The sequence below is a fragment of the Kogia breviceps genome, chromosome 14, assembly GCF_026419965.1.
Source record: "Kogia breviceps isolate mKogBre1 chromosome 14, mKogBre1 haplotype 1, whole genome shotgun sequence".
In the NCBI taxonomy this organism is placed as follows: domain Eukaryota; kingdom Metazoa; phylum Chordata; class Mammalia; order Artiodactyla; family Physeteridae; genus Kogia; species Kogia breviceps.
In genome coordinates this window covers 43,628,967-43,655,351 of record NC_081323.1, presented here as the reverse complement: position 1 = coordinate 43,655,351, position 26,385 = coordinate 43,628,967, and the positions used below count along the sequence as shown (strand labels likewise).

General features: G+C 43.4%; 2 pseudogenes; one reads left to right on the top strand and one right to left on the bottom strand.

Moving 5' to 3' along the window:
* On the bottom strand, positions 1-20,784 carry LOC131741571 (mitochondrial nicotinamide adenine dinucleotide transporter SLC25A51-like; annotated as a pseudogene).
* LOC131741106 (PDZ and LIM domain protein 1 pseudogene) lies at positions 880-1,855 on the top strand (annotated as a pseudogene).
* Positions 20,785-26,385: the final 5,601 nt, after the last annotated feature.

Sequence of the window (26,385 nt, the reverse complement as noted above, 5' to 3'; positions counted from 1 at the left end):
TCATTTAACTGATTTCTTTGATATAATCTTTAACAAGAACTCGTAAGTCACATTAATTATACCCCAAGAGATGAGGGACCAGTGGTAATTCAGGTGGGCACTTCTGAAAAGACTTGTCAGTTTTCTGTCCTGTTCTAGCCAGACATTTTGGAAAACGTTGGGGAAAGATTGAAGTTTCCCACCAATCTGAGACTACATGGGGGTTTTCACAACATTAACAAGATTCCCAACATGGTACCCAATAGACCTCCAGAGACAAAGTCATGACCAAATGAGCCCTGTGATTCATAGTAGTAAGCAGATATTCCTTTTCCTTTTTTTTTTAAGAACCAATAACAAAGACCATTTATTACGGTATGTTTATGGTAATTGCATGGAGATATTAATTTCAAGAAGTTTCCAGTTCAAAGAACTCAGACCCTCACCCAATATAACAAATTCATACAATATTTAGTGTACAAAAGCTCCTTTTGGTTAAGAGACAATACTAGGAAACTCATTAATGACACCAAAAGTGCCTGTCTCAGAAGAAGTTTGCCAAATCCATTTCTTCACTCTCTCATTGGTAAGAAAGTACCCTCTGATACTCAGCACAAGATGAGAGTGTTTCTACACCAGATATTGAAGCCTAGATTCAGAGTCCAAGCTGATGGCAACCACTGGTCCTCAGGGCTTCAAATTCTGCTCCTGCTGCAGCATAACCTCTTCTTGGGCTGGCTGGGTTACTGCTGCTGCTGCTAGCTTTAAAACTCTGTACTGCTGATCGCCATTCTTCAGCATTCAAAACCTCCTAGCAGGACAGTCGCCGGGGAGCACAGTGCATCACTCTGTGTCCTGCCCCATCTGTCCCCTCGGGTTGCCGCCCACCGTTGCTGCGCCATGACCACCTTGCAAATAGTCCTCCAGGGCCAGGGACCCTGGAGCTTCCGCCTTGTGGGGGGCAAGGGTTTCAAGCAGCCTCTCGCTAGTCCCTGGGTCACTCCCAGAAGCAAGGCTGCTATAGCTAATTCTGTGTGTAATCACAGCCATTGATGGGGAAAATACCAGCAACATGATGCACTTGGAAGCTCAGAACAAAATCAAGGGCCGCACAGACAACATGACTCTCATAGTAGCCAGATCTGAAAGAAAATCTGGTCCCTCTGGTGACAGAGGAAGGGAAACATCACCCATACAAGATGAATTTAGTCTCTGAACCCCAAGAGGTCTTACACTTAGGAAGCACCCACAACAAAAGTGCCATGCCCTTTACCCTCTCACCTGCCTCCAGCTCTGCCCCGAGGGTCATCACAAACCAGTATAACAACCCAGCTGACCTCTACTCCTCTGAAAACATCTCCAACTTCAACAATGCCTTGGAGTCAAAGAAGGCAGCCAGAGGGCAGGAGACAAATGGCAGAGCCTTAGAACATTCTCAGCTTCCAAGTGGACTCATCATTGACAAAGATTCTGAAGTCTTCTTCAGAGAAACAGGAGTTAAATGAGGCTCTGAAACAGTCCTCTTCATTCCTGGTTTTGCAGGAAATCCTGGAGTCTGAGGAGAAAGGGGATCCCAACAAGCCTCCAGGATTCAGAAGTGTTAAGGCTCCAGTCACCAAAGTGGCTGCATGGATTGGAAATGCCCAGAAGTTGCTCATGTGTGATAAATGTGACATTGACATTGCTGGCATGTTTTGTGAAGCTGTGGGACCATCCCCACCACCCTGAGTATTATGTGTGCAGCGACTGTGGCACCAGCCTGAAACAGAAAAGCCATTTCTTTGTAGAGGATCAGATCTACTGTGAAAAGCATACCCAGGAGTGGGTCACTCCACCCGAGGGTTCCGATGACATGATCACTGTGTTCCCCAAGTGAGCTGGCAGCTCTGCACCCAACACTGTTCTCCAATGAGCCCCTTCTGCATCTTGTCCTCTAAAACCTCTGGCCTCTCTTTTCTTGAAAGTTGTCAATTACTTTGGTTTTTATCCTTGCTTATTAAATGTCACGTCCTCCTTTTCTAGCTGACTCATGCTGGCTGCATGATGCTCGCTTTTATAATCAGCAGAGAATGGTTTGGTTTGGTGTCCCCTTGCCAGCGTCACTGTGTCTTCTCTTCACCTCCATTCATCTCTGCTGCAAATGAACATCAGCCAAATTTGAACCAAACTGAATTTAATGTCTGACAATGATTTCATTTTTACTCAATAAATTAATAGACTTCAAAAACAAACAAAAAAACTCCCCAATCCGCCCCCCCCCCAAAAAAAAAACCTCCTAGCAGGCCAATGTGCCTGTCCCATACTCAGCTGTTGGTGATCACACACTGGCAACCCTTCACTAGTCTGCAGCACAGGTGGGGGGAGTTGGGGGGATGCTGCTCCTGCCTCCAGTACCTTGCAGTGGGTCTGCCATCCAGTTCTCTGAGTTGCTCACTCCCAGCGGTGAGCCTGGGTGGGGAAAGGGGTCCCGGCCTTCAAGGCCCTCAGGCTCCCGAGAGGGTGGCAGTCCTACTGCACAGACACACGCGGTCCTTCAACCTCACCCACGCGGCCCCAAGACTTGGACACCGGGCCACGACGCCTGCCTGGAGGCCTGTGTGGACGCAGCCGTCGGCCTCCCACCCTGCCCCCCACCCCAGTTTCACTTCCCGAGAACATTGTTCAGATATTAGAAAGGATCTGTCTGGTTCCCTCTCATCACCGGCCAAGAGGCCTAGAAGGACATACCACCCACCTCCATGATACCTACATTGGAGACAGATGCTCCTTAATGGGACCTCGAAGGCCAAGAAAAAGAAAGAAAAGACATTGCTGAATCTGTTACAGAAAAGAATGGGCACCAAACCTCGATAAATACTAATTCCATGGCATTTCAGTGCTTGAAAGCCTGGTAAGTGTTTGTCAATTAGTCGTCATGCTTGTGGTCTTGAAGCAATGTTTGAACTCTTTCCAATGGAGTGAAATTTCTTCTGTTGACCCCGCAAGTACTGCTGCTGAGCTCAAGGTTGCAAACTCCGGGGAACTGATAGGCTTACAGGGAAGGAAGATAAATCCTCATAGAGGCAAAACGTAAGTGCCAGCGTAGCTGTCTTCTGCATTAATGGGAGAAGGATTCTACCCAGGTCCAGCCCCGGCAGAACCAGGGGTCCCTGAGATGGAGGCAACGGCGTCGGCGAGAAAAATAAATAGACGGGGCAAGGGGGTAGGTGCAGGAGCTTCTGTTAAGCTTCTGACAGCTTTATTTTTGACATATTATTTCTTATATAGGATTTGGGCTCATAATCTCATTTCTACGTCTATACACAGAAACATTAGCGAGCGTTGTTCCGTCTTAAGATTTTTTCGCGCAAACAGGATGTTTAGGTCTAGAAAGCTAATTATTCTTTTCTACTTCAGCTAGCAACATATATTGGCCTGTGTCCCAGTATTCTTAGTACCTTGTTCAAAACACATTGTGCAAATACAATTCTATTTTCTACGTAAGGCAATCAATTTTAACTTTCATAGTTACATATAATTCATTCGTAAAATATTAACAGTAAGTTCCTTCCGCTTCTCTCTTTTTCCTCCAATATACCGGAGAGGGGGCATACCACATAATCCACCATTTGGGGGCATCCTGTACATAATACCCCACTATTTGCTTCCCTTCTATATCCCTTATTCCTTCTTTGGGCCATAGCTCATCTAATTCTTCCTTTAAACTTCTACTCTTTAATGGAAACATTCCTTTGTTGCCTGACCAAGGGACTTTTTTCCAAAGCAAATTATTTACAGTGGGTATAGCTACTGTTGTGGTTACAGGGGTTGTTGTGGTCTCATACCGAGGGGGATTTGGTTTGTAATACTTCCATCTTCTTGGCCCAAACCCTCCAAAATCCCCCTCAATTTTTAGCAAGAATTTTCCTAGAATCAGAAGAGATGCTTTCCGCCGCCCACCAGGAGAGGAGCTTTGCTTCCTTATGCCATAACTTCTCGCCGAGCTTTGCTCAGGCAACAGTTGGCAATGCTGGACGGCTTCCGGCAGGATTCTGGGATAAAAGTTTCGAAATCCATCCCTCCTCAAATGAAATACTGCATCCCAGGTTTTGATTCCATACAGCTGTCTCTGGAAAGAGGACTTTCCGAATGGGAAATGTGGCTGCTACGTTGTTGAAAGCTCACAGCAGCCACACAAGTAATGCTTCATTTCGCCAACATTTGCAATATGAGGTGATATATCTCGTTTGGAAGACATTAGGATTGGAGGCCTCTTTTCATAAGCTTCTGAATTTATATTGCTTAAGATCTTTCTTCTTCAAGATGGATTTTTTTTTAACCCATTACCACAGGCGCCGGACTCCACACCTGATGGCTGCCCACTCACAAGTGGGGGAACCCAGGGGCCCTCAGCCCAGCGCTGGCACAGAGAATTATGGCTTTTGTTGTTTGTTTCGTTTTTTTGGCCGCGCTGCCTGGCTCGTGGGATCTTAGTTTCCCAAATGGGGATCGAACCCAGGCCCCAGCTGTGAAAGCGCAGAGTCCAAACCACCGGATCACAAGGGAATTCCTGAGAATGATGTTTTTAATGTCACTTTGCGGTACCTGTGCCTGACACTGCCACCTGGTATACTCCATTTCAGAGACTGTCAGTTCTTGTTATTGGGGTCTAGTGGACACTGAAAAGCTAAAAAAGTAACAGCAGGTGGTACTACACCCTGACATCCTTATCCTGAGATGTGTCAGAAATAAGAACACCAACAGAGTGGGTATTGCCAAATAAGCCTCCATTATTAATGAAAACGGTATATCCAGGAAATTAAACCAGGCATTAATGACATCTTACAGGTACATGAAAAAATGCCCACTCATTGACCAAACATGGCTATCTCAGATGCAGGGTCTGTGCCAGTCACTCCGGCTTCCTCCAGGCTTTGTTACACCCAGTTTCCTGAGGCTACATGGGTCTGGTTCACAGACAGACTGGCTAATTAAAGGGTGATGGGGTATACCCAAATAAAAATGCTTAAAACTTTGCATGGTAAAGGGAACTCTGCTCAGTGGAGGGAGCTGCAGACTGTGATTCTTGCCTGGAAACACCCACCCACCCATCCAAGTGCACCTTATTATATTTTCACTGACTCTGAGGCAACTGAGGCAATCACCGTGGTTGGACAACTGGATGAAAAAGTTTCTTTTTCTATGGGGACAAACCTTATGGCAGCACATTGCACAAGACCCAAACCCCCTGTTTGTGACCCATGTGGATGCCAGAGAGAAAGGATCCTTCGATGATAAACATCATTGGAACACACATGCTTGTCAAACCTGTACTGCCAGGTAGCAGGTGCCCTTAAAGGATAGAATGGGCCCCTCTGAAAGGAAAAACTGACTAAGATAACTGACAAAGTAGTCTCAGCTCCCAGTGGAGCATACTCTTCATAAAGACACTTTGGAGTCTAAATGTAGCAATTCCTAGAAATAGTACTGCCTATTTAAATAGAATGTTGGTCATGCTGGGGGATGGAGGAGACCTAGACTGCATGTTAGTTTCCCATACTGCATAATTACCCCTTCTTGCTGTACTTCCCATGCTTACCTCTTGGGAAACTGGGCTACTGGAGTTTCAGAGTAGCAAAAAAGAACTGGGGGGTGGGTGGGTGACTCTCATCTGGTGTTTCTTTTGCCATCTGGCTATATCTGTTGAATTGAGGCAATTATGCCTACAATAATGACCAGGAATATGAGGTTGTCATATTCCACTACAACTCCTAAGGTGGTCCTGTTGTGACCACACATCAGGGGGTGAGAGAAATTTTCAAGAGTAATACAAAGTATATATACTGCTGAGCCACATCGGGATGAGTCTGAGTTTATGGTGTGAGTAAGACACAGGAAGGATTCTTCAAACATGATGGAGTGACAGCTGCAGGAACTGGTCATTCTGATTATCTGGCTGTGGAAGAACCCTGGTTGATGCGAAGAAAACACTTTAGAGCCTGGGATGTCAGGGGTAAAGGGAGGTACCTAATCTCACTCTGAGCTATTTGTCTACAGGGAACTTGGCCAATTTAACCCAGACTGCCACCGCCACCCTCCAATATGCTGGCCAGCATTGAATCTTCATCAGAAACCTCCCAATAACCGCTGATACCAGAAAGGAATAGCCTCCACTTGAAACAACAGAACAAAATTGACTTTGTGGACACTGATATTATTGTTGATGTTTTTGTACATTTCTCATTGACTACTGATTCTTTTAAATTCTATAGCATAAGTGCACTGATAGAGGCTTAGACCAAATCTGTTTCATGTCTTGGGCAACACTGGACAGGAGGGTCTAATTCTAGTATGACTCTCCATCTGGGCCAAGTCAGTTAACTATGTCATAAACCCAGGTGCAGCATGAGGTGGTGGCAGCCACACACACACCACAGTAACTGGACAGCAGAAAGTCCAGGACAATGTGGTTGTCCATTATCAGTTACTTAGAGCTTGTGTTGGGATGGCCTTTGCTACCAAGAATTCTTGGTTGAATATGTAAAAGGCCAAAGGGTGTGGACATGTAAGGGAATGGCTCCACCTGGGCACCCTGGCAACCTTGCATATAACAACATAAGCCTCACAGGAAAAGGTTTGAATCACAGGTAATTTGACTTTTGGCAGAACACCTTGTGATCCCCCCGGAACACAAGATGATGGAAGGTCTGTGAGAGCTGCTCTGGGCCATTTCCTACTCACTTCCCTATGTTCCCTGAAGGCTGCCACTGCCTCTTGGGCTCTGAGGAGGTATGAGGCTTACTGTCCCATCCACCACCACCCCTCAGAATAGAGTTGCAGAATATAAAACTGCTTAGCTGCAGTCTAGAATTGGCTCCTCAGCAGTGGGTATACCCCAGCCTGTGCCTTGCCATTTTTGGTGTGTAAGCTTGACAAATGAAAGACCCTGCAACTTCCCCTCCCTACTAAGAAGTAAAACAGAAAACCAGAAGAAAAACAGCATCACTCAGGGAACTCCATGGATTAATGTCACAGTCCAAGACTTGAAAGAAGCAGGGATGGTGATATCTATCATATTTAAACTCAACAGTTTGGCCTGTGAACAACTCAAATGAGTTTTGGAGATTGACTGTGTGTTATTATTAACTGAGGCAGGAACTCTAATTTTGATTGCAAGCTCAGATTTAAAAATTTTACTGGAGGAACTTCCCTGGTGGTCCAGTGGTTAAGACTCCATGCTCCCAATGCAGGGGGCCCGGGTTCAATCCCTGGTTGGGGAACTAGATCCTGCATGCATGCCACAACTAAGAGTTCACATGCCACAACTAAAAAGAACCACATGCTACAACTAAAGATCCCACATGCCACAAGGAAGATCCTGCATGCTGCAACTAAGACCAAGCACAGCCAAATAAATAAGTAAATATTTTTAAAAATAATAAAAAATAAAAATGTTCCTGGAGCAAATCAACATGGCCCCTGGAACTTTGTACATAGTTGATGACCCAGCTAATGCCTTTTTCTTCATATCAACTTGCAAGGACCACCAGAAAGTTGCTTTTACCTATCAGTAGTCACCGCATACCTTCATAGCACCATGGGGTCAGGTCTATTCTTTTCTCTGCCATAATATAGTCTATAGAGATACTGACATGACATTCCACAAAACATAACACTGGTTCACTATATTAAAATTATGCTGATTGGATTTGATGAGCAGGAAGAAGAACTTTAGATGCCTTTATTAAGACATATGTGAACCACATTATGGGAGATACAGCTAATGAAAATCCAGGGAGCTGTCACCTGAGTGTAGTTTCCATGGTTTCAGTAGTCTGTGGCAAAAGACCAGGTTCCACACCTTGTACCACGTACCATGAACAAAGGTACATAACTCTTGGTAGACCTTTTTGGAATTGAGAGGCAACATATATCACAGGTGAGTATACTGTCTTGACTCATCTACAGAATTGCTCATGAGAAGGCCAGTTTCAAGTTAAACCAGAGAAAGATTAGGCTCTGTGATAAGTCCAGGCTGTAGTACAAGCTGCTCTACAACCTGGTGCTTATGCTCCAGCAGGTCCAACGATACTCAAAGTGTGGCAAATACAGTTGATGTATGGAGCTTCTCACAAACATGAACAGGAGAATGACAGCTTGATTTCTGGGGTTTTTTAGAAAATATCCACTTCTGGATATAACTATTCTCTTTTTGAGAGTAGCTTCTGGTTTGTTACTGGGCCTTGGTAGATACTGAACTCCTAACACCAGAACATGGGGTAGTCCTGTGGCTTGAGCTTCCCATCATGAACACACCTGGCCATAAGTTTGAGCATGTGCAGAAGCAATTTATCATCAAATGTAAATGGTATATAAGACATCAGATTTGATTTGAGTAAGTTGGGAAAAACTGAGTAGGTTGCATGAGCAGGGGACTCAGACTCCTTTGACATGAATTCCTGTTGCATTGTCTGCTCTATTTCAATCCATGCCTATGGCCTCATGAAATGTTCCTGATGACCAACTGACTGAGGAAAACACTTGAAACTGGTTTACATCTGGGTCTTCACAATTAGCTGGTAATACAGAAAAGTGGCCAGCTATTATCACTGCAGGGATGACCCTGAAGTACAAAGGATTTTCCTTCCTTGCCTGTAATGCTTCCGCCAGCAGCAGCATCTGTGGACTCACAGGATGCCTTATGCACTTTCATGGTAATTCACCCATTGTTGTATTGAATCAAGGAGCTCATTTCACAGCAAAGATTGTTCAGCAATAGACTCATGCCCATGACATTAACTATTCTTACCACGCACCACATCACCTGGAAGTGGCTCACCTAATTGAAAGGCGGAAGTGCTTAGATTCAGTGTGGCATCTGTTGGGAGAGGTTCGGCTGTGTTTAACAGTTTAAACAGTATATACTTTGTGTCAGAGACAATCATATGGTGTTGTCTCCCCCATGGTCGGAATACATTGCTCTGTGAGTGAGGAATAGAATTGGGTGTGGCTCCTGTGACAATTACATCTAGTAACCCATTTGCAGAATTTTTGCGTTTTGTCCCAGCAAATTAGAGTTATGATAGTTTAGAGGGTTAGTCCTCAAGGAATTCATATCAGAGGACATAGCAATTATAAGACTTCTATCTGAATATTTTACACTCTTTATTCCATTGAACCAACAAAAAGAGAGTACTGTCCAGTGTGATTGATCCTGATTTCCAAGGGGTAAGGGAGGTTGCTGCTACCCAGTGGGGACAATGAGGGCTATGTTAGGAACCCAGGGGATTCTTGGAGTGCCTCTTTGTGCTTCCATGCTCAACTATAAAGATTAATGGAAAACTACTACAACTAAAAGGTGGCAGGATTGAGGACCCAGACCCTTTGGAAATATAGTTTTGGATCACTCCACTTGATACAGAACTGAGACTAATTGAGGTTTGGAGTGAGGGCAGGGGAAATACAGAATAAGCAGTGAAAGAAAGAAGCTACAGATTTTAATCAGGGCTCCCTGACAAATTACAGGAACAAGTATGACAGTAGCTTTGCATATTTTTTTCTTTGCTTGTAATATGTATGTGTTATTAGTGCATATTCACCATTTTGATCTTTTCTCTCCTACCACTGTCTTACATATATACAAATTATTAGATTTAATTTTTTTCTTTTTTTAATTTTTAATTAAAATTTTTTTTTAAATTTTATATTGGTGTATAGCTGATTAACAACTTTGTGTTAGATTTAGGTGTACAGCAGAGTGATTCAGTTATACATATACATGTATCGATTCTTTTTCAAATTCCTTTCTCATTTAGGTTATTACAGAGAATTGAGCAGAGTTCCCTGTGCTATACAGTAGGCCCTTGTTGGTTATCTATTTTAAATATAGCAGCGTGTACATGTCAATCCCAAACTCCCAATCTATCCCTCCCCCCCAACCTTTCCCCCCATGGTAACCATAAATTCGTTCTCTAAGTCTGTGAGTCTGTTTCTGTTTTATAAATAAGTTCATTTGTATCATTGTTTTTAAGATTCCACATATAAGCAATATCATATATTTGTATTTCTCTGACTTACTTAGTATGATAATCTCCAGGTCCATCCATGTTGCTGCAAATGGCATTATTTCATTCTTTTTTATGGGTGAGTAATATTCCATTGTATATATGTACCACATCTTCTTTATCCATTGATCTATCGACAGACATTTAGGTTGCTTCTATGTCTTGGATATTGTAAACAGTACTGTAATGAACATTGGGATGCATGTCTTTTCGAACTGTGTTTTTCTCCAGATTTATGCTCAGGAGTGGGATTACTGGATCATACAGTAGCTCTATTTTTAGTTTCTTAAGGAACCTCAATACTGTTCTCCATAGTGGCTGAACCAATGCACATTTCCACCAGAAGTGTAGGAGGTTCCCTTTTCTCCACATCCTTTCCAGCATTTATTGTTTGTAGACTTTCTGATGATGGCCTTTCTGATTGGTGTGAGGTGATATCTCATTGTAATTTTGATTTTCCTTTCTCTAATAATTAGTGATGTTGAGCATCTTTTCATGTGCCTGTTGGCCATCAGTATGTCTTCTTTGGACAAATGTCTGTTTCAGTCTTCTGCCCATTTTTTGGTCGGGTTGTTTGGTTTTTTTGATATTGAGCCACATGAGCTGTTTGTAAATATTGAAGATTAATCCCTTGTCAGTCGCATGGTTTGCAAATATTTTCTCCCATTCTTTGGGTTGTCTTTTAGATTTGTTTATGGTTTCCTTTGCTGTGAAAAAGCTTTTGAGTTTAATTAGGTCCCATTTGTTTTTATTTCCATTATGCTAGAAGATGGATCAAAAAAGATATTGCTGCAATTTATGTTAGAGAGAGTTCTGCCTATACTTTTCTCTAAGAGTTTTATAGTATCCAGTCTTACATTTACGTCTTTAATTGATTTTGAGTTTATTTTTGTGCATGGTGTTAAAGAATGTTCTAATTTAATTTTTTTACATGTAGCTGTCCAGTTTTCCCAGCACCATTTATTGAAAAGACTGTCTTTTCTCCATTGTATAGTCTTGCCTCCTTTGTAGTAGATTCATTGACCATAGGTGCATGGGTTTATTTCTGGGCTTTCTATCCTGTTCCATTAATCTATATTTCTGTTTTTGTGCCGGTACCATACTGTTTTGTTGACTGTACCTTTGTAGTATAGTCTGAAGTCAGGGAGTCTGACTCCTCCAGCTCTGTTTTTTCTTTCTCAAAATTGCTCTCGCTTGGAATTTAATTTTATAATTTTGTTTTCAGGTAACAGAATATTCAGTGGAACCATGATGAATTCTGAAGAATAATTAATATAGTCAGCAATGTATATAATGACTGTTGGAACTGTGCATTTCCTTATTTTGGAGAGAGGGTGAAAATGTCTTCAGATATACAGAAGAAAGCTGTATTTTGTTTGGTGGAAATACACAGTTACATTGTTTTATGTAAGTTCTAACATGTGTTGAAGGGTGAATAAGGACACTCAGCAGCCAAAAGCTTGGGCAGTTGTCCCTTTCCTTTCTCCTTGTAGGTGAATTTACATTCTAAGGGGCAGAGTCTGCTTTAGACTTAATCTCTCCTAGCAAATTTTGAGAAATATGTTCACCATGTTGACTCAGAAAATATTCAAGTCATACACAAGCAAAGGTGGGATTCAAGAGTGTAATTTTCTATCTGCTCTCTTGGGAGTGTGGAGGTTGGGTAGGTGGGAAGAACACAAGAGACAGGAAAGAGCAGAGAAGGGAGGTTGAGTCAGAAGAAGCAGAGTCACCAACCATGATGTTCTTTGTAGAAGTGGGAGTTTTGAGCATTGTGATTGGAAGAGTCACTGTGGCTGTGCTGAGCAAGGAGAGAGTTGAGAAGGGAATGGCTGCAGAGATGAAGGGGACCAAGAAAGAAGGGCATTGGCCACACAATACCTCTCCCTGGAACGCTCTTCTTCCCACCCCCCCCTTAAAAATCTCATTCTTCCTCCAAAGCTCACTTCTCTCCCAGGAAGACTGCACTGATTTCAGTGGTCTGTGCCAGCCCTCTTCTCTGGACTCACTACCTGTGTGCTCACTCCTCTCCCCCACTGTGGCCACACTCTGTCTCTGATTAGAGTCAATTATTGTTTCCTTCTCTGGCTCATCCAATGAACAGCGAGCTCCTAAAGGAAAGGAACAGAGTGTTACTTTTGCCTTTTATCTTCAATATCTGCCACATAAGAAGCCACACACAGAAGACAGGTCAATTTATACATGTTTTGTTCATGAATGATTTCAGAGGTGCAGAGTGGGCATTTGACTGTACCTTTGCACAGCAGTTCTTGGGGATTCCCCAGGTGGGCCCCAGTGATGAAAGTGAAGCTCTCCAGGTAGAAGAAGCCCATAAACCTGCCATCCTGCCAACTGAAGAGCTGTGGTGCAATCTTGGAAGCTGTTTTGGGGGCCAGGAGATGTGGTCATGATTTTGAGGCCTCTCTCTCAAACTGCAGCAAACTGTCTGCTAGAATTTGCAAAGAGTATGATTTTTGTGGGGTTCTCATAGACTGAATTTAAGGAACATGTGTACTCTGAGCCCCATCTTCAAAATGACTCTATTATAAGACTATTCATTTTTGCTCTGATAGGGTGCATTTCTCACCGGCACTGTGGTCCAGGACATTCAAGGAACCATCTCCACCAGGTTTCTCTCATTTTGAAGCAGGCCTGATGACCCCAGGCAGGCACGGACATGCAGGGACAGATCACCAGGAAAGTCAAAGGGGAGCCTGGAGGCAGGGGGTGTTTTAAGGAAATCTAAGAGCAGGACCTAAACAAGGAGAGAAGCTGGAGGTGGGTGGGCTACAAGTGGAAACAGGGAGAGGACGTGAGATGGCTGGGGCATCCTCAATGCAGCTCCTGCATTGGGCTCCTCTCGGCAGGTCTCATTAACATGGTACAGCCAGCCCCACCCTGCCACCAACCTGCAGTGAGAGAAGACAGTGATCTGCTTCTGCTGGGCTCAGAAGTGTCAGCAGGCTCCTGTCCTGAGCCCTACTGAGGAGAGAGAGAGTGGAGGAAGTCTGAGCTCTCGTTAGAGGAGGTGTGAAGGGGTCAAAGAGGTCAGAAGCTCCATCTCTCTGAGCCCGTCTCCCTGTTGGGCTCAGGTCCTAGCAACCAACCTCTGATTTATCCTCCTCCCCTCCATTTTCTTAGCCAATCCCCACTCCACTGGGCAAGGAGTGTGTCACAATGGGACCCTCATGACATCCCTACAGCCCAGCCCCCCATTCCTAACTGTGAAATGCTTCTAGTCACTGCCCCAGAGGGACCCAACCAGTCACAATCCTTTCTTCTAGCTCTTGCCTTGCTCTCACCCCATCCCACCTCCATCTGTCCAGTGTCTGGATATGTCAAGTGAGCCGAAGAAAAATGATTGGGGCTCAAAAATCATGACATTCTCACTTCACACCATCATGTTGAAGCCCACAAGCCCTTGAACCCAGAGCTCTCAGAGAGTCAGGACACCACTTGGACCAGCTGCCTCCAGGATGATGGACAGCTGAAGAACCCAGCACTAGGGCTGCCCAGCAACACTGGGGGTGGGGTGGAAAATTTACCCTGCCCCCTCTCTTCTGATTCTACCCCTTGAGTGTCTGGCTGGCAGTTTTCCTTTCTTTTCTTTTTCTTTCTTTCTTTCTTTCTTTCTTTCTTTCTTTCTTTCTTTCTTTCTTTCTTTCTTTCTTTCTTTCTTTCTTTCTTTCTTTCTTTCTTTCTTTCTTTTTCTTTCTTTTTCTTTCTTTCTTTCTCTTTCTCTCCTTCTCTTCTCTCCTCCTCTCTTTCTTATTTGTTGAAGTATATTTATTTCACAATGTTATAGAAGTCTCAGGTGTACAATGTAGTGACTTACAATTTTTAAAGATTATACTCCATTTATAGTTATTGTAAAATATTGGTTATATTCCCTGTGTTGTACAATATATCCTTGTAGCTTATTTTATACATAATAGTTTATAACTCTTAATCCTCTACTCCTATGTTGCCCCTCCTCCCTTTCTTCTCCCCACTGGTAACCACTAGTTTGTTCTCTGTATCTCTGAGTCTGTTTCTTTTTTGTTATATTCACTAGTTTGTTTTATTTTTTAGATTCCACATATAAATGATATCATACAATATTTGTCTTTCTCTGTCTGACTTTGATATATATATATATCTCCCATCTTCTTTATCCATTCATCTGTTGATGGTACTTAGGTTGCTTTTATATCTTGGCAATTGTAAATACTGCTGTTATGAACATTGGGGTGCATGTATCTTTTCAAATTAGTGTTTTCAGTTTTTTAAGGATATATATACCCAGGAGTGCAATTGCCAGATCTGTGGTAGTTCTTCTTTTAGTTTTTTGAGAAACCTCCATACTGTTTTCCATAGTGGCTGCACCAATTTACATTCCCACCAAAAGTGTACAAGGGTTCCTTTTTCTCCACATCCTTCCCAACTTTTGTTATTTGTGTTCTTTTTGATCATAGCCCTTCTGACATGTGTGAGGTGATATCTCACTGTGGTTTTAATTTGCATTTCTCTGATGATTAGTAATGTTGAACATCTTTTCATGTGACTGTTGGCCATATGTATGTCTTCTTTGGAAAAATGTCTATTCACGTCTTCTGACCATTTTTAATTGGGTGTTTGCTTTTTTGATGTTGAGTTGTATGAACTGTTTATATATTTTGGATATTAACCCCTTAACAGTCATATCATTTTCAAATATTTTTTCCCATTCAGTAGGTTGTCTTTTTGTTTTGTTGATGGTTTCCTTTGCTGTGTAAAATATTTTGTTTAATTATGTCCCATTTGTTTATTTTTGCTTTTGTTTCCCTTGCCTTAGGAGGCAGATCCAAAAAAATATTGCTACGATTTATTGCAAACAGTGTTCTGCCTATGTTTTCCTCTAGGGGTTTTATTGTCCCATCTTACAGTTAGATCTTTAATCCATTTTGAGTTTATATTTGTATATGGTGTTAGAGAATGTTCTAATTTCATTCTTTTACATTTAACTGTCCAGTTTTTCCAGTGCCACTTGAAGAAACTATCTTTTCTCCATTATATATTCTTGCCTCCTTTGTCATAGATTAATTGACAATAAATTGGGCTTATCAGAGCTCTCTATTCTGTTCCATTGATCTATGTGTCTGTTTTTGTGCCCATATTTTACTATTTTGATTACTGTAGCTTTGTAGTAGAGTCTGAAGTCAGGGAGTGTGATACCTCCAGCTCTGTTCTTCTTAAGATTGTTTTGGCAATTCAAGGTCTTTTGTGTTTCCATACAAATTTTAAAATTATTTGTTCTAGTTCTGTGAAAAATGCTATCAGTATTTTGATAGGAAATTTCATTGAATCTGTAGATTGCTTTTGGTGGTATTTTCCTGCCATTTTAAAACGCCTTCCAAAAGCTGAATGCCTGTGGTTTCCATAGTGATGGAAAACAAGCCTCCATTGCCTGGTCCACCACTGCCAAGACGCTGGTCACCCCAAATCTTATTTTGTCCTCAAGAGTGATAGTCCAGACATGTAGCTGTTATGTGCAGGAAGGTGGAGAAGTACAGCCCTAATGTGGGGGCCTGGTCTTGGAAAGGGGAGAGATGTGGCTCTGTGGTTGGTGACTCTCAACCAAGACACTGGGCAGCACTGGTGAGAGAACAAGGGGTTGGGGGGTTGGGGGGGTCTCTGTTCTCCAGCTCCTGTGAGAAGCAGATGCCAAGAACAGACTAAACTTGCAAGGATTTTGATTAGAGGACACAACTGTATGAAAAGAAAATGATATGGGAGCTGCAAAAGGCTAGGAGAGCTGTCAAAGCACGATGAGAGTCCCATCCCCAACAGGCACAGAAGGGAAGACAGCGGGAGTGCCCCAGTCCCCAGGTCAGTCAAAGGAAAGCTCGGCAGAGCTTTTGGGAGTCTTCAAAACAAAGCCAGTCAACAAAGAATTCTCCTGGCGGGGAGTTGGGTTTGGGATCCTCCCACACTCTGGAAGAGAGCTGGCCTGGTGCCGTGGCTTGGTGCAAATCCCCGGGTGGATTCAGAGCGCAGTCAATTTTATTCCAGCAGTGGGAGGTGCGCCACAGGGTCTCAGGTATGGAAACTGGAAACTGCAGAAGAAAGTGAGGTTGAGAGAGCCCAGAGGTTCCTAGGCGTCCAGAGTCCAAAGCTAAGACAAGCCAAGAGAACACCCACTGCAGTTCTGGGAAGCTCCAGTTCTAGGAAGAACTAGAAGTCCTTGCTGGTGGGATAGTCTTAAAAGGGAGCAGGAAGGTGGGGCCTGAGCTGAGTGATAGTCAAGAAAGAGGTTCTTTTATATTTAATTTTTTAAAAATCAGTTTTACATTCACTTGGAACCAACGAATGGTGTGTCAAATATCTAAGGGGCTTTGTTTCAGAAAATAGCAACTCTGTACCTCTTTCCTCTTTTCCAGCCCGCTCAGAAGGCATTTTCTCCACTGTGAGCTTTCCACAGAAGACTTCTACAGAAGTCTTCTCCTACACTGTCTATCTGGAGGGTGGGGGGAAAGCGCTGGCTACCCCTTATTCTGTGAACCCTTAGGCCCATGAATGATTGCTGCATTGGTCATTTGTTGCAACAATTTATTGACCACAGTCTTGACACTTAACCCAGTTTTCTGTGTGTATACCTTTTCATAGAGGATTAAGTGAGACTAATTTTCACTTATATTGCTGATTTTCTTTTTTTTAATTAATTAATTAATTTATGGCTGCGTTGGATCTTCATTGCTGCGAGTGGGCTTTCTCTAGTTGCAGTGAACGGGGTCTACTCTTCATTGTGGTGCACAGGCTTCTCATTGCTGTGGCTTCTCTTGTTGCGTAGCACAGGCTCTAGGCATGGGTTTGTGACTTGCAGGCTCTAGAGCACAGGCTCAGCACTTGTGGCGCACAGCTACTGAGTTGTGGGCTTAGTTGCTCGTGGCATGTGGGATCTTCCTGGACCAGGGCTCAAACCCATGTCCCCTGCATTGGCAGGCAGATTCTTAACCACTGAGTCACCAGAAAGTCCTGCTGATTTTCTTAAGAACTGACATTCCTTATGGTAAAACACTGATAAGATACATCTCAATCTTGGAAAGTTGGAATTGTTGACTTGCTTTATTTTCTTGAAAAGTATGAAATTCTTCTTCCTTTAGAATAAGGAGAAAAAAAGGAGGGGGATCAGATTGTGGCTCTCATTTTTCCACTCTCTGCACTGTCTGACTGTAATTTACATTCTTTCACTCTCTTTGAGTTTTGCCCTGTAGCCACATCACTATTCTAAGCCGCTGTCTGTTTAGGCTCATACTAGAAGACTTGGAACAGTTTTTCTCACTCTCCAGTATGGGAAAGACCCATATTATTTCTCAATAAGTTTTATTTCATGGTACCTCATTTGTTTCAAATTGAGAAAATAGACTTCTGATACCCAAAAAATCCAATTTAGTAGAAGCACACATAAGTGGGGTTTGCTCTAACTATACTTTTCAACACTATGAAATTTAATAGAAGTGATGGTTTTATACTGAAGCCACTATATTTCAGCTGAAGACATGAAAGAAGCTTGTTATAAGGTCCTCTCACTTGTGAGTAATTCGGGAACTTTAATTTTAAGGACAAGAGGTAAAGAAGTGCTAAAAGGCATGGTGAGAGTCTTTCTCTCTGGTTTCCCTCTCTACAGGGCCTGGCTCAGATCAGCTTCTCAGTATGGTGTAGAGCACAACCCAGACACCCAGCATAAAATTGTGGAATTATTTCAGATGTAAATTAGGGTTGTAGTTATGTTTTGGAAAAACTTACATTTCATTCTTTTGTGACCTCATCTTTTCTAGTCTCAGATTAAAAATATTATGTCACTACTGAGAACATATCGTTTTTTCTGCCCATGCATTATGTCTCTCTTCTTACCTTCTCAGGATGGTTGTGAATCCTTAAGGACAAGAACAAAACATTATCTCTATGTCACTTCCAGCAGCATGGAGTGTTACACCCTGAGTATTTGCTGATGGGTCAATGATGATTTATTCTTTATATTGTGCATGTATTAAGGTGAAAATAGCCAATTCTTTTTTTTTTTTTTTAATTTTTGTGGTACATGGGCCTCTCACTGTCGTGGCCTCTCCCGTTGCAGAGCACAGGCTCCGGACGCGCAGGCCCAGTGGCCATGGCTCACGGGCCCAGCCGCTCCACGGCATGTGGGATCCTCCCGGACCGGGGCACGAACCCGTGTCTCCTGCATCAGCAGGCGGACTCTCAACCACTGCGCCACCAGGGAAGCCCAGCCAATTCTTTTTAAGAAGGGAAAATCTCTGTTGCTTACTGGGCAAGTCTGTTGTCTATTTTTATTGTTATACCCATAACTCCAGAGATGGTATCTTAAGGGTGGGAGGTAATAAAATATTTTCTAAATAAATCATAAATGAATAAAAGTTGATATTTCAAATAAACCCCAGTAAATAAAATTGATAATTGCATAAATAAGTCCTAAATGGACTGTCATCAGAGTTAATAAAATATTTTGAATGTCATTTGCTCTACAAAATAATGAGGTTGCTCTGGGCCAGGTCAAAGGCCTGTCCATCCACCTAAGGCCACATAGGAGTAGAAGTAGGAGGTGGCTTGTTGACCACAACTAGAACATTCTGGAAGCTCTGGTGTTGTGGACCTCTTCTTGCCTTGTGACCTTAAAGTTCCATGTCTTTTTCTACTCAGTTGTGTCTGAGGGGGCTTCTGACTCTCACTTTGCATTGTTGCCATCAGCTGTGATGGATTTGAGCTCTATCCTTGTTGATGCTCAACTGGCAGACTCCTAAGTACCTGGAAGCTTTGAGCCAGTACTCAGTTGTGGGCCAGGAGTGGCAATATGAAGGCAGCTATAATTCATTGGCAGAGATAGAGAATAAGATATTGTCCTTCCCCTTAAAATTAAAATCCCACATCAGAAAGTGAATATTTATTGAGCCTTTGGCCAGTTTTCAATATATTGCCTCTCAGTTCCTAATTCACACTTCCATACCTGCTGTGTGATAGTGGTTGGGATTCCTTTAAGCAATTATCATACAGGAAGCACAATGTTAGGTGTATTAATAGAGGGTGCTGGATGAGCATTACAGGAGGAAGGGACTTCTCATGCTGGTTCTGACAGTAACTGGTCACTGGTGTGGGTGTGTCCTTCCTTGGGTACAGTCCCTCAACTCTACCCTATAGAGTTTTCTTTCATCTTATCGTTTATCATAGCTTAATTATTCTCTCTTCCCTTATTAAATAAAGGAAGTTCCTATATTAAACTTCCCTTATTTAAATCACTCTGTGGTTTCTGTCTGATTGGACCCAGACTGTCATAAACATTTATTATGTGCTTAGCCCCTTTGTAAGTATGTTACAGGCATTTCCTTATTTGTCCCTGTAACCCTATGATGTAGGTGGTTCTGTGGGTCTCATTTTTGAATGAGAAAACTGATGTCCATTGACATCTAGTAACTTGATGAAGGATAGACTGAAAAATGTGAGATGCATATTTGACAACCAAGTGGAGACCTCAAGTAGGCAGTTGGCTCAAGTAGGATCAGGAGAGTAGTCAGGGGTGGAACTAGAAATCTGGGAGCCATTAGTGTGTAGGTAAGGATCCTAGTCTACGATTCTAAATCTATACATTAATCCAAAGTCTCTTTTATGCCACCATTGAGCAGCCAAGATAGAGGAAGACTCCACTTTATATTTTTAATGTTTTTAAAAATATATATCTTCTTAATATTTTAGTGAACTTGATATTATTATGCCAACTTGAACACCATACCAGCTATAAGAGGAATGGTACCTGGATGTTTGCTAAGTGATCAAAATCCAAGCTGGAATGTCCTACATTTTCAACCAAGAAAAGAATGAGAACTACTAAAGAATCCTCTTTCCTACTATCACATCTCTAGTTCCATTTTCTGCACAGATCCTTGGATACAAGTTGGCATAATATTCAGTGCTTAGAGAGTCAGTACGGCCATGTAGGTGGGAGGGGACTAAGGGCAGAAGGATTAGTGACCAGATGGAGATTAGGAATCATGATCTTATTGATCAAACTTCTGGCTTCAAGCGTCCTTTGCCAGCAGCAAGAAGTTTAGAGCTGGCTTATACTCTGACTAAAGGCAAGGAAGCCATGGATGGTGTTTGAGCTGGTGAGGGCCCAGTGGAGCTGAGACTGCGGGAAGGCTGGATATGGGTTGGGTTGGAGGCATGGAGTAGGAAGGGAAGGCCACATCACCTCCAGGGAGTGGGAGGTTGCTGAGGGCAGGACTCAGAGCTCACTCACATCTGGAGTTTGGATAATGGCCTCTAAATATTTGCTGATGTGTCTTGGATAGAAGAGAATGGGAAAAGAACAGGATAAGACAAGATGGAATAGAAGTGAACTAAAAATCTAAGGAAGAACACAGGGCAGGTCTTCGGGCACGGGAGTGGAGAGGAATGCAGCAGCCTATAGCAAATGGTCTGGGGAATGTTAGAAAGCACACAAGTGAATCAGAAACCTCTTCCATTCGCCCCACCCCACCCCAAAAAACAGCCAGCCCACAGGTGTGACTCTGTGCCTTGTCACTGAAGATACCAGCCAAGGGCTCTGATCCACCTACTTGTCCATTTTCAAACGGAAATTCTGAACCACAGAATAAGTGGAAGAGGAGCCAAAACTGTAGAACTGAGCACTGAAGATGCTCAAGGATGCAGGAGCTTGCAAGGTGTATCCCTCCAAGACAAGGGAGGCATCCCATGCTGTTAAACCAAACCGCTTCCTTGTAAGATGGGGCATGGGGTACACAGGTCCTGTAGGTACTTCCCTCTACTTGACACCCAGCAGCAGAGGAGAGAGAGCCCCATGTGGCTCCAGAGACAAGTGATATTTGTGGGAAGTAGTTTGTTTGATGGAGAAAAGGGAGTCAGCTTATTCTTGTGAACAGGCCTACAGCTGTCTGTCACTATTAGCAAGGTCTGTTACTCTGGGGTTGGGGGTGTAAAGTTAAATGTGGATCTTTCTTGTGAACCAGCAATTCTGTTCCTAGATATATAAAGCGTCATTCTCAAATTGCTAAAAACAATTCTCATATAAAAAAAATGGAAAGTATATGTCATAATGTTATTTAACCCATTAATGAAGGAAGCAGCGTAATGCAAAATTAATTCAACAAGGACAAGAGAACTATTATTTATATAATCTATTGGAAAAGAACTGCTGAAATAAAATTGCTAACTTCTATACCAAATTGATTACTGGCCTACAAGGCAATAATATTTTAATGCTTTGTGTTATTATCTCCTTTATTAAATATTTTAAAAATCAATACTCCTAACCAATTTTCTACAAAGTTCACCTTTAACATTAGAGCCCTAATCAACTGCAAAAGTAAGTCAACAAAGTTTCATTCCATGAGAGTCAGATGACCTATGAAGAGGCTTAATTAAATGTCACACAATCATCTTCTTATTTTACTTCAAATTTTTAGATAGTTTTGCTAAAAAGTCACATAATCCATAGCAATTCATGCACACCTGTCTTATTCGGACACATTTGGATACATTTGCAAGATTGTTCAAAACAGCATTATCTTCATTAGCAAAATCTAGAAACTACTGAAATGTTAAGACAGCAATACATTAATGAAAAGGAACAAATACATCTACATATTCTAATATGGCATAATTCCTCAATGTAATTTTGACATTATTTGACTTTTTATTATGCAATATGTCTTGCTTTGGTCAATGTGATTAGTGGACAGGACACATACACAAGTTAAAATGACCTTGCATGTTTGGTCTTGTTCTATTGTGTCACCCAAAGAGCTTGCCTTGAGGAGCCATAGATTCAAATAGATCAGAGACATGTGGACCAGCTTTGGACACAGCCTGGATCCTGAACCCCAGCCCAGCTGAGACCCCTGACCTCTCAGTTACACAGCCATGAAATAAATTTACTTTGTTCATTGTGGCATCCCACTGGGACTTGGGATGATTTGTTATGCAGCATTATTGAACAATAACTACCTAAGACAGACATATAGACTAAAATCATTGATATGTAATGTTCTAGGACATGCAAACAAAGTTAATGAATTCTGTGAATATACCAAAAATATATATATATACCAAAATAGCAAAGCTACAAAGCAAAGCAAATAATTAATAAACATAAAATTCTAGATAGTGGTTACCCTACATGGGAGGGAGTTATGATGTGTGCGGGCACAGAGGATCTCAAGGATAATGGTGGTTTCTTTCTTAATCTGAGAGGTGGGCACACAGTTTGACTTATTAGTCACTGTAGCTTACTATATATATTATAAGACCTCTTATATATACTATATATTTCATTTTCCTTCACATGGAAACCACACACAAAACCTTGAATTACAATGAAGTATATTAGAAACTGAGACACAGCCCACATTAAATTTTTAAAAAATTTAGTACAGGTAAACTCAACTCATTCAAATACAAGTTATCACGAAAGGTTGAGCACAAAATTTAATGAGACCTGAAAAAGAAGGACAGGAAAATCATTTTTTAAAAAAATGTTGCCACAAGGCAAGAAAACATAACCAACTACTTTCAAATTACAGAGTTTATAAAGCAATTAATACTAAAAGATGCAAATGTAGAGATACTTGAGACTAGGGAAGAAATATTAGGAGTAAAGGATGAGATGAAAAGAGAGCCGAAGGAGATTTTTTAAAAATAGGAAAAGATCAAATTACTAACAATACTTTAGTCTAAGAGCAGACAGTTGGGGGAAAAGAGGAAGTTCTTTGTGTGCCATGTAGAGCTATTTGCATCTTAAAAGCATGGGAATTTGTCACTGGGTTTTGGAAAATGATAAAATGCACCTTTCCTACCCCCACCCCATGTGTGAGTCCCCTTGGCATTATCCCTGCAGCAGTGTTTGGGCCATCATGCCTGGGAGACCCCACACTGATCCAGGTGTCTGCCTTGCTCTCAGACAACCTTCTAGCTCCCTGTCTTTCCTTCAGCCAGTCCTAGCTCTGCATGCCCAGGCCACAAGAACATCGGGATTCTCCAAACCATGCCTATATTCTTCTTTCCCGGTATAAACTTGGTTCTCCTGGGCACTGCTGCTCTGTTCCCAAGGTTTGAAGCCCCAGAACTCAGAGCCCGCAGCCCCTGTTCTGACTCCAGTGCCACCACCCCGGGTCTTCCCTGTAACCTCAAGTCTCCATTCTCCCTTGATTCTGTTGCTCATATCTGGACATTCAGCATGGACCAGGATGAGAGGGGACATGGCAGTAATGGAAGAGGCAGCAGGGTTAGACAGCCCCCCTCAAGCCCCCTGCTCATCCCAGCTCACTGGGAGTACTCTTGGACATTAGGAATCCCTGGGAGAAAGCCCCCTGTGTTATTAAGCCCTGGTTTCAAGGGCTTACCGCACTAACTCCAAGTGATCTTGAGAAGGCCATCCTCTCTGAGCCCAATTTTTTTTTTACTTCTAAAGCATGGGACATTTCCTGACTCTATAGGAAACAGTGGGCAGGTGGGATGGAGTGAGAGACAGGCCCAGGTGGAAGAAACAAGGAACATTGTCTGGATGTTTCACTCGGCGGCACGGACTTAGAGAGCAAGCAGATCCAGGGAGATGTCTGTGGATGAGTCACAGAGGGAGGAATGGGTGCAAAGGTCTCAGTGACACCCAATCAGAGCAGGAGCTGGCTGTGGCCAGGCAGTCATTAAGAGGAGATAAAAGGCTCATGCCAGACCCAGGAACAAGGCAGAGAGAAGTCTGGGCACAGAGACTGTCTCTAGCCTTTACACTTCTTCTGACATATTTCTTCCCAACACCCTACAAATGTGAATCTGCTGTTGAGTCCACCTGGGGTGACCAGGGTGCCGGGAGGCCTGGGTAGCCAGGGTGAGAACGGCTGCTTCAAGAAGATGAGAAGCCATGGGGACAAGTAGGGCAGCAGGCGGCGCCTCAATGTGAAGCTCAACACAGCAGGTCCATGCCCTCTTCAGTGTGCCTTGTTCCCCTGGCCACACCTTGGACCTTGGATGACAACTACTTAGTGACACTCCCTAATCAAAAAGATGTGGAGAAGAAAGGATGGAAACATCAGTAAGTGAACTAAATGAGGTCTCTCACTCATGGACAAATATGAGAGGACACGAGAAAATGAGTCTTCAGGGGGAAGTGCCTAGAGCTCAGACATATTTGATCACATTAGAGCCAAAAACAACAAAGCTTCACCTTAAACCTGGAAGACCTCTCATTGGAAAGCTGCAGATGGATAGGATAAGATTCGGTGTCTGTTGGCTCACAGACCTGAGCCAACTTTGTTTGAAGTCTCAGGAGAGCCTACAATGACCTTTTTTTTTTTTGGCAAATTCCATAAATGGACAATAATAGCAGGGGATCAACAATGGATTTAGTAGAAGCTCAAAAACGTCACCACAAAAATACAAAAAGGGATTAAAATCTTATCACATTATGAAAAAAATACAAACCAATAAGGAACCTTTTGAAAATATCACTATTGCTCATGCAAAAAAGCAGATTCCAGAAAAGAATGGTAGGAGGTGAGCATAAGCTCTCTAGGGAGGTGAGCCACTGGAAAATAATTACTCTGTAAGACCCTGTGAACAACCTGCAAATGAGTCCCAAAGACAATGGGAATGAAAGTCATGGTCCAACAAGAGAAATATTTCAAAGACCAAAACCTGTGATAACATCTCCAGGACGATCTGGTCATGAAACCCTTCCAGAGAGGTCCTCAAACCCAAACTCACCATTTGGGCCAAAGACAGACACTGGCAAGGTCCCCCGCCCCATCCTGTGCCACCTGCAATGACCTTCTCCCCTTTTAATGAGAGAGATGGGCTTAGAATATACCTTGGGTTTGAAGGTGGGCGTCACTTCATGTCCAAGTGATTATAACTCGATTACAACTTAAGCATACATGAAATACATTCACATGTTTTGTTTCATGTAATTAAAACAAACCTGGTCCATAGAGCTGGAACTCCCAGCTTGGGGTCTCTTCCCTCTGTCGTCACGGAACTACCCCAGAGCCGAGGAGAGGGCGGCCTCACTGAGGCTGCCGGCTCTGGAGGGGTCCCAGGGGCCAAAGCCACTAAAGTCCTGGGAACCGCGGGCCGGTTCAAGAAATCCACAAGATAGAGAGCTGGGAAGATGGTGGAAGAGTAAGACGCGGAGATCACCTTTCTCCTCACAGATACATCAGAAATATATCTACACGTGGAACTGCTCCTATAGAACACCCACTGAACGCTGGCAGAAGACCTCAGACCTCCACAAAGGCAAGAAACTGTCCAGGTACCTGGGTAGGGCAAAAGAAAAAAGAATAAACAGAGACAAAAGAATAGGGACGGGACCTGCACCAGTGGGAGGGAGCCGTGAAGGAGGAAAGACTCCCACACACTAGAGGCCCCTTCACGGGTGGAGACTGCAGGTGGCAGAGGGGGAAGCTTCAGAGCCATGGAGGAGAGCGCAGCAACAGGGATGCGGAGGGCAAAGCGGAGAGATTCCCGCACGGAGGATTGGTGCCGACCGGCACTCACCAGCCCGAGAGGCTTGTCTGCTCAGCCCTGGGTACGGCGGGGGCTGAGATCTGAGGCTCGGGCTTCGGTCGGATCACAGGGAGAGGACTGGGGTTGGCTGTGTGAACACAGCCTGAAGGGGTTAGTGCACCACAGCTAGCCGGGAGGGAGTCCGGGAAAAATCTGGAGCTGCTGAAGAGGCAAGAGACCTTTTCTTCCCTCTGTTTCCTGGTGCGCGAGGAGAGGGGATTAAGAGCACTGCTTAAAGGAGCTCCAGAGATGGGCAGGAGCCGCAGCTATCAGCACAGACTCCAGAGATGGGCATGGGACGCTAAGGCCGCTGCTGCCGCCACCAAGAAGCCTGTGTGTGGTGAGCACAGGTCACTCTCCACACCTCCCCTCCAGGGAGACTGTGCAGCCCGCCACTGTCAGGGTCCCGTGATCCACGGACAACTTCCCCGGGAGATCGCACGGTGTGCCTCAGGCTGGTGCAACGTCATGCCGACCTCTGCCGCCGCAGGCTTGCCCCCGTATCCGTACCCCTCCCTCCCCCCGGCCTGAGTGAGCCAGAGCCACCGAATCAGCTGCTCCTTTAACCCCGTCCTGTCTGAGAGAAGAACAGACGCCCTCCGGCGACCTATACACAGAAGTAGGGCCAAATCCAAAGCTGAACCCCGGAAGCTCTGCGAACAAAGAAGAGAAAGGGAAACTCCTAGCAGCCTCAGGAGCAGTAGATTAAATCTCCACAATCAACCTGATGTACCCTGCATTGGTGGAAAACCTGAACAGACAACGAATCATCCCAAATAAAGGAGGTGGACTTTGAGAGCAAGATATATAATTTTTT